The 8,923-nt window shown below is 42.8% G+C and overlaps 1 long non-coding RNA gene across 1 annotated transcript; it reads right to left on the reverse strand.

Annotated features, from left to right (window-relative positions):
* Positions 1 to 7,503: 7,503 nt before the first annotated feature.
* Positions 7,504 to 8,121, reverse strand: Gm39275. Its single transcript, XR_879317.2, has 2 exons — positions 8,029 to 8,121; positions 7,504 to 7,818 (listed from the first exon to the last, which is right to left on the reverse strand). It is a non-coding gene; the product is annotated as a predicted gene, 39275 (long non-coding RNA).
* Positions 8,122 to 8,923: the final 802 nt, after the last annotated feature.

Genomic DNA, 8,923 nt, shown 5'->3' on the forward strand with positions numbered 1-8,923 from the left:
GGGGGTTTCTCCACTAAGGTTACTATTCAGGGGCTGGAGAGATGGCTCAGAGGTTAAGAGCACTGTCCAGAGTTCAATTTCTAGCACCCACCCACATGGTGGCTCACAACCATCTGTAATGAGATCTGGTACCCTCTTCTAGCCTGCATGATACATGCAGCCAGTACACTGTATACATAATAAATAAATAAATAAATCTCTAAAAAAGAATACTATGTGTCTTTTTGTTGTATCAGACTTGAAGAGACTCTGGGACTATTGAAATATCCACTTTCTGCTGTACTGTCTGCCAGTTCTAGCATCCACTGATAATTTTTGCTTAACTCAAGTATAACTGTGAAATGGCGATTCATTCTGTCTGCATTTATGAGTTGATGTTTTAGTACAAAATTTTTCTAATGTTCCTTCCTGGTTTCTCCTGCTGACTCATGCTGAGACTAAGGCCTGGCTGTCTCTGCTAGGTAATGCAACCGCTGCTGACTCGTGTTTGCTATCCCAACTCTACCAAACTAGACTGCTGGTGCATCTGTAAAGGGTTTAGGAGTAAATGGAGCTGCACTGTTAACCTGTGAACTAAACTGCCAATTTCTAGACAACACAGGAGTTGCTCCCAAGAACCATTTCTAAACAGGTCCACTTCCCCCATATCCTTTCTTTTCCACTACCTCTAGTGGATGGTGAGCTACAAAAAGAGGTTAAAGCTTTTTAAAAACCATCATTAAGCCAGGCAATGGTGGCACACGCCTTTAATCCCAGCACTCGGGAGGCAGAGGCAGGTGGACTTCTGAGTTTGAGGCCAGCCTGGTCTACAGAGTGAGTTCCAAGACAGCCAGGGCTACATAGAGAAAAAACAAAAAGAATAAGAAAAAGAAAACAAAACAACAACAATCATTAAAAATAAACTTTTTAAACATTAAAGTTACAGGGATACCTTTCTTAAAATTGTTGAGCAGGTTCTGAGTTTGTGATCACTGACAAAATGAACATGCCTAAGTAACAGAACTTCCTTGGTTTAAAAATATTATAAATGTAAGAAAAGAGAAAATCATGAAACTAGATAGATAGTTCATATTGTATTTGATATTCATATTGTATTTGATATTGTGTTCTGACTTGGGCTTCAGTGAGCTGCTGCCAAGCCTCCTGACCTTTGTCCTCTGACCACCATTGTATGCCAAGGCCCAGCTGCGGAAATAAATAATGTGAGTTCTAAAATATCAGATATTTGGGTTCTAGTTTTACTGTTTCATCTTTGAAAACAGTTGCTCACAAGCGCGTAAGTATGGCTGAGAGCAGCGGTATGAGTAAGTCATGACTGTGAAGCCAGGGCATTTGTTTCCTGGAAGGTTTCATCCATACATTAGAAGGGAACTGGGTTGGCTCGACAGCTCAGCAGGTAAGGGTTCTTTCTGCCAAGCCTGACATCTGAATCCCATACCCCAGAATGGTAGGAGAGAAATGACTCCCACAAGTTCTCCAGCCTCCAAACTCATCCACACAAAAAGGAAGACAGAATAAAAACAAATAAAAAAAATGGCAGGTAACATGTTCAGGTCAACTGAAAATGGAGTTGTAAATATGACAAATACTGTCTTCCCAGAAATCTCAAATCTGTTTTCAAATTCCTCTATCAAATTGTAAAGCAAGGCTACACAATTTTGTTCTTCCCTGGACTGTGTTTAGCCAGTGTCTGGAAACCCACTAAACAGTGTGTCTTAACTTGACTTGCTATTATTTCATGTAGAGTGCATATCATTTCATATTATAATTGGAAACACTATATCAATAAATTGGATTTCATAATGAAGATACATGTTTAACTCATTTGAATGAATAGTTAGATCCACTAAAATATTAACACTGTATGTCAGGGATTTTTGTTTTCTTTTGTTTTTGTTTTTGACGATATGATTTCTCTGTATAGCCCTAGCTATCCTGGAACACACTCTACACCAACCAGGCTGGCTTCAAACTCAAGAGATCCAAAAGACTCTGCCTGCTGAGTGCTGGTATTAAAGGTGTGTGCCACCACTGCTCAGCTTGGGGGGTGGGGGGAGGAATGCCATTTTTTTATTGTCAAGTTCTTGCTCAATTTATGTTTTTTTAAAATTAATTTATTTATTATATGTAAGTACACTGTAGTTGTCTACAGACACCCCAGAAGAGGGCATCAGATCTCATTACGGATGGTTGTGAGCCACCATGTGGTTGCTGGGATTTGAACCCATGACTTTCAGAAGAGCAGTTGGTGCTCTTAACCATTGAGGCATCTTTCTAGTCCAATCCACTTATTTTAAAGACAGGGTCTCATTGTACAGGCCTGCCTGTCCAGAACTTTCTCCACGTCAGAGATTCACTTGCCTTTGCTGGGATTAAAGGTGTGCATCATGCACCACCCTTACTCTCCTGCCTCTCTCTTGCCTCTCTCTTGCCCCTTTGCTCCCCCTCTCCCCATTCCCTTCCCTCCTCTCTCCATGTGGCCATGGCCAGCCTCAACTTCTCTCTGCCTTTCTCTTCCTCTACTACCCTCTTAACTCCCCTCCCCATGCCCTAAATAAACTCTATTCTATATATATATATTGCATCACCATACTTGGCAAGTTGTCTAGTGCCCACAGACATCAGAAGAGGGCATCAGGTCCCATGGAACTGTGGTTTCAGATGTTTCAAATCCAGGTCGTTGGCTAGAGTTCTTAACTCTCCAGCTCTCATGAATTCTGTTTTTGATACCACGAACAACTTGAGAACAATGACAAGAATCATAAAATCTCTTCAACATTTGGTCTTGACAAAGTCATTTTACTCTGAAAGGGACATGATATCACCATAGGCAGAATAAACAGTGAAGGAATTCCTGGAGCTGCCAGCATAGCCCTGGATGGCTTGGAATCTGCTTGTGTAGACCAGGCTGTTATCAAATCACAAAGATCCATTTGTTTCTGACTCATGAGCACTGGGATTAAAGGTGTTCACCACCGTACCCACTCATCTCATTTTGGGGGGACCAGTTCTCTCATTGGGATGGAGCCTACTGGGTAGGCTGGGCTGGTTGGCTATTGGTCCCTAGGATCTGCCTAGTTACACTTCCTCACGGCTGGCATAACAAGTGAGTGTCACAACTGCCTTTAAGAAACTGTGTACGGGTGTTTTGCTTGCACATATGTATGTGCACCACACATGTGCCTGATACCCTTGGAGACCAGAAGGCATTAGATTTCGTGGACCTGGAGTTACAGAAGGTTGTAAACCACCATGTGGGCGCTTGGAACTGAGGAGCAATGGCTCTTTTAAGTTATTTTCTTTATATATGAGTACACTGTCACTCCCTTCAGACACACCAGAAAAGGGCATCAGATCCCATTACAGGTGGCTGTGAGCCACCATGTGGTTGCTGGGATTTGAACTTAGGACCTCTGGAAGTGCAGCTGGTGCTCTTAACCTCTGAGCCATCTCTCCAGCCCAAGCATGTGCTCTTATTGCTGAGCTCTCTCTCTAGTCCTGCCTCCCCGACCGGAAATGAGTTCTGGGTATTAAATTCTAGACCTTATGTTTGCATAGCAAGCATTTTACCAACTGAGCTATCCCTCCAACTTTTAATACATGTTAATGCCAACAATATGATACTTACACAGTGGTTCTCAGCCTTCCTAATGCTGCAACTCTTTAATACAGTTCTTCATGTTGTGATGGCCCCTCAACCATAAAATTATTTTGTTGCTATTTCATAATTGTAATTTTTCTGTTATGAACGGTAAATGTCTGATAAGCAACCTCTGTGACAGGGTCATTTAACTCACAAAGGGGTTGGAAGCTATAGGTTTGCTCTTAGGTAACAAAATGGAAGCTGCTGCAGCAGCAAGGTTTCCAGGATGTTAACACCTGGAGATGGAGGGTCTTAACTGCCTCTCACCTACTGTAGTCACTTTTGTTTTGGCTTTACCTCAAAGTTCGGTTACACACTGACAACACCCTAAGATGGTTGCTTTGAACAGCTGCCTTTCCTCTCACAGCTCCTAGAACAGCTTGTTCCATTGATTGTTGTTAGAACTTTGAATTTTTGTTCCTCATTAGGGCTGCTGTGGGTAAGGAGCTGTAAGCTACTTTGTTAAAAGGCTACTACTATACAGGTACGGCACAGTTACAATGTAACTGAAGTGTCCTATTGTCCATCCCCCATTTGATACATTACTATCTCTGCCTATCTCTATATAATGATAAGGCAGAGACCCTTGGTTTCATTTTTTCCTTGAGTATTAGCTAAAAGTTTATACAAAATAAACCTACCTACCTTTCTTTCTTTTTCTTTCTTTCCTCTCTCTCTCTCTCTCTCTCTCTCTCTCTCTCTCTCTCTCTCTCTCTCTCTTTTCCTTCCTTCCTTTAAAAAAAAGTCTTCTTCTAACAGCTGTTCTGTGGCAAGCACATACGGTTGAAAAATTGCCTCTCTTCTCCTTGTCACTGTTAGAACCTAGTGGGGAAACCCCCACTCAACTCCCGATTCAGCGTGCACACAAAAAAATCACTAAGGACCATCTCTTATTCCCCTCTTCTTCTACTAAGTAATTCTCATCTTAGAATTTTAGAAGTCTATATCTCTATGTGGAGAATACTGCATTTACTCTATTTTTAACATGGGAATAAAAACAGAATAAGAAAGATTAGTAAACAGAACTAGGCAGGGACCCTTTTAGTGAGGCTTGAGGGTCTGGGCATGATGTAGGTGCACGTAGATCAGATCTCTGGCTGGAACCGGTGAGATGTCTTTGGGGTACCCGGCCCATTCACTGTAGCCAGTTGTGACCAGACTTATTTCTGCACCACCTGAAAGCCTTTTAGTTTAGCATACAGATCATTATTATAACAACATAGGTTTAAGCACATCATTTAAGACAGTGATGGGCATGGGAGCCCCATAAAGGATCTTAAAAGAGTAAAACTGAATCAAGAGGGAGTATTTCTAGTTTTAAATAGGGCAAGGGGAAGGAGCACCAAGTCTGTGCCAGTCTCTATGATTAATTTTGTCAAGGTCTGTTTAGAGTTCTATTTGTTTTTTCTATCTGTCCTGAGCTCTGAGGTCTGTACACATAATGCAATTTTCATTTGACCTCTAAATACTTGGCCACACCCTGACTTACCTGGGCAACAAAGGCAGAGCCATTATCTGACATTATTGCTTTTGGCACTCCGAACCTTGGAAAAATTTTTTTTACTAATCTTCTTGATGACTATCTGAGCAGTCTCATTTTTACAGGGAAAAGTTTCTATCTATCTTGAGGATGTTCACAAAAACTAGAAGGTATTCATACACATATTTTTCTCAGTAAAGTCTATTTCCCAGTAGATATCAGGTCTGTCTTCCCATGGGAGGACTAGTTTTCTTTCTTCAGTTTCTACTATTTTATACAGTTTTTTTTCACCAGTCTTAATTTGTCTATAACTTGATAGTCTTCAGACGGTCAGGATCATTGCTCTTTGGGATGCTTGTTTGGCGGTTAGATCTGCCATCTGATTTCTTTTAGCCACAGCATCTTAGGTCTTTCTCTGCAGATGTCAACAGCTCTCTTTGTCTGTATATTGCTCCATACAGTGGCAAAAGCATACCTGCTGTCAGTGTAGACTTCTCTTTTGTCATTTATAGAGCTTGTATCAAAGCCACAAGTTTAGCTTTCTGGGCAGACGTCCCTTCAGGGAGGCTGCTGGCCTAGATAGATCACTTGCTTTCTGTCCACCACTGCACTGCTCTCCCAGCCTTCTGCTTACCTTCAACCGTGAGGCTACTGCCATCCATGTAGCAGCTCAAACTCTCAGGCCAAGACTGATCTGATCTTTCAGATCATTTCAAGTATCAGTTTCTTTTGCCAGAATGTCAGAGCAGTGATGAGTAGGTGAAGTCTCGGTAGGTTAGCAGGGGGAGCGAAGGTCACTCGTTCAGTCAACAAAAAGCTCTGATAATGTGTTTATTGGTCAGGGAAAAGGTTGGATAATGTTTTCCAGAGCGTCAGTCAGCCATCAGTCAGGGGGGCTGAACGACACTTTTTAGGGCATGTGCCAAGTTTTGTCTCAGAGTCAATTTATCTGCATCCTTGACCAGAAGCCACTATGTGCAGACAAGCAGGCCAACTTACAGTCACCAGGTCTAATTTTTTACAAGTATGTCACAGGTCTTTTCCAGGGTCTCAATCTCTGAGTAAGAACCTCTTTGGCAATACTGTTGTTCTCAGTCACATCTAGGAGTCCCAAAGCTGGGGACAACATTAGGGAAGTCAATAGCATCCAAGGCCATCTAAGGTTGTTCTTTATTTTTCTATACAAAGGGCTGTTTATCTCTTTAATTTAGCAAAACCTGGAATCCACAATCTGCAAAAGCCCACAGTGCCCAGGAACTTTTCTAGCTTGTTTTGCACTGGTTGGTGGGGGAATATGAAACACAGTCTCTTTTCTAGCTGCTTCAACAGGTAGGCCACCGGTCTCTTCTAAGGACTCAGCTTTTGTGTTAGCACTCCTTTTGCTATCTCTTTACTTTTAGCCACCAACAGGTGAAGGGTTTGGTCATGAGGGGGGTGCCTCTTCTTTTTGTTAGGGCAGTCTCTCACCCAGTGCTCTTTTTCTTAACAGTAAACACAATGATCTTTAGTCAAAAGCTTTCTTTTGTTGCCAGGTACTAAGTTTTCTAGTTTCTCTGACTTTTGTGGCCAGCATTTTATTTCTCTTATCTTTTTTTAATTTTCTGGCTTCTTATTTCTTACAGATCATTTCTAAGTGCTAGCATTATTAGCATGTGTCACTTTGCTAGGTTCTAGTCTTTGTCATTTACCTCTCTTCGCTCCTGTTTCCTAACTGTAATGGAGATCTCATATAATGTTCTCTCTCTCTCTCTCTCTCTCTCTCTCTCTCTCTATATATATATATATATATATATATATATATATATATATATCTTTGTTTCTCCTCCTTGTCTTTGCTTCCTTTGGATGTTATCTAATTATCACATCTATATTCTGTCACTTATCTTTTCTCATAGTTCGCCTCTACCCTGGTTTATTTTTCTGTCTTACAGCACATCTCTGATTCTGATTCTGGTCTCTGTCTTTGTCAGCCTCATTTTACTGGTTCCTCTTTTAAATATTTTTCATTTAGAGTATCTCTCTCATCTCAGACCTCTCTAATCTCCTTCATTTTTATTTTTACTTCTCCTTATTTTTTTCTCCTCTGCACTTTATCGAATTATCCTGTCCTTTTCTTAACTTCTGTAACTTCCTGTTACCTTGGTCAGATTGTTGGGACTTTCTAGTCCCACAGAGACGAGACCCTCATCAGAGCCTGGCAGTTAGACTCGCAGGTGCTCCTTACATTGGACAGAAGCCCCAAGTGGGTGGATGCCTCCCTCAATGGAGCTTGGAACAGACTCACTGCCAGCAGCTCAGGGTGGTGCCTGAGAAGAGAAAACACGTGGGGCAGAGAAGGGAGTGCAGCTCTCACAGCTGGCTGCACCAGACCACTGATATCTCAAAATGAAAGCATTTTTTTCTGTTAACAAGAGACAGGATGCAGGGGACAGGGGAATGAGAAGCAACCAGGGAACCTGTGGCGCTCTTGGCCGGCCACTTTCACAGCCTCTTCTTCTTCTTCTTTTTGGTTTTTTTTGTTTTTTTTTTTTCAGCAGCCACAACATCTAGGGCCACTGACTTCTCAGGGACCACTCCTCTCTTGCTCCGGGTTTCTTGAGCTCATTTCTCTCTAGGCTCCAGGTCCATGGGCAGGACCATTGTGACACGTTGGCTGCTCTCTGGAGTTGGAGTGGAAGGCAGGGCAGCTGAGGATCTGAAAGGAAGTGGTCAGCATAGGGATCTGACAGGATTCTTAGGCTTATTTTATAGGGCATAACTCAAAAACAGTTGTCAGTTGTTAGTCCGAGTCCCAACACATAGAGACACACAAGACACACACAGAAACCGCTTTCAGGCAACCACCATAGAATCACAGTACTACAGAAATGACAAACACAAGCAAGACCAATACAGGGTATCTTACACGCAATTTCCAGAGAAGCTCACTGTCACTACGACCAACTCAAATGGACCTCTCTCCATGGGAAGGCCCCAGAACCTGAGACCGGCCTAAAACCAAACCAAGATAATCAGTCAACTCCTTGGGACCAAAACGAGACCTGAAACCAGACAAACCAAAAACAAAACAGAATCAGAAGGTGGTCCAATGGAGGACACACAAATGAACAAGACAGACAGACACACAGACATACAGACAGACAGGCAGGGAGGGATTCTACTTTACCTCCAATGTACAGTGTCTGTGTCTCATGACAAAAACTACAAACAAAAACAAGATAGCAACAGAGAAAAAAGACACCAGTATATCTAAGCACACTCGTCCGAGTCTGGACTTATACAACCAGCCAAACGCTATTTCCTGACGGGGTCGGATTCCACCTCGACTCCCTTCCTGACGAGGTGGGATTCCACGTACACTCCCGCTCTGGCAGAGAGAACACTCTCTTTCCTTCACTCTGCCAGGCAACAGCCAGGTCCTCCTGACTGTTCTGTACTCTGGGCACTCCCTCCAGGGTCTCCCTTGGAACGTCTTCCAGGGGTGCAGCCTGTGGGGCCAGACTGTCGTCCTCCCACAGCCACTAGGGTCCTTACGGTCCACAGTGGCAGCTGCCAGAATACAGAATACCAGAACTGGTAACACAGGTGGGACTCAAACCCTCAATCTCAGACCTGAAAAACCAAGACACAAATTCAGCGGTGCCACACTTAGACAACAGACAACATACAAGACTCACACAAGCAAACGTAACTCCAAGGGGTCCTTTGGGGTTCTTGGGTGTCACACAGATCTCGGTAGGACCTCCGAAATGTTAAAACCTAGTGGGGAAACACCCACTCAACTCCCGATTGATTCAGTG

This window comes from Mus musculus, chromosome 8, assembly GCF_000001635.26.
Source record: "Mus musculus strain C57BL/6J chromosome 8, GRCm38.p6 C57BL/6J".
Classification (NCBI taxonomy): domain Eukaryota; kingdom Metazoa; phylum Chordata; class Mammalia; order Rodentia; family Muridae; genus Mus; species Mus musculus.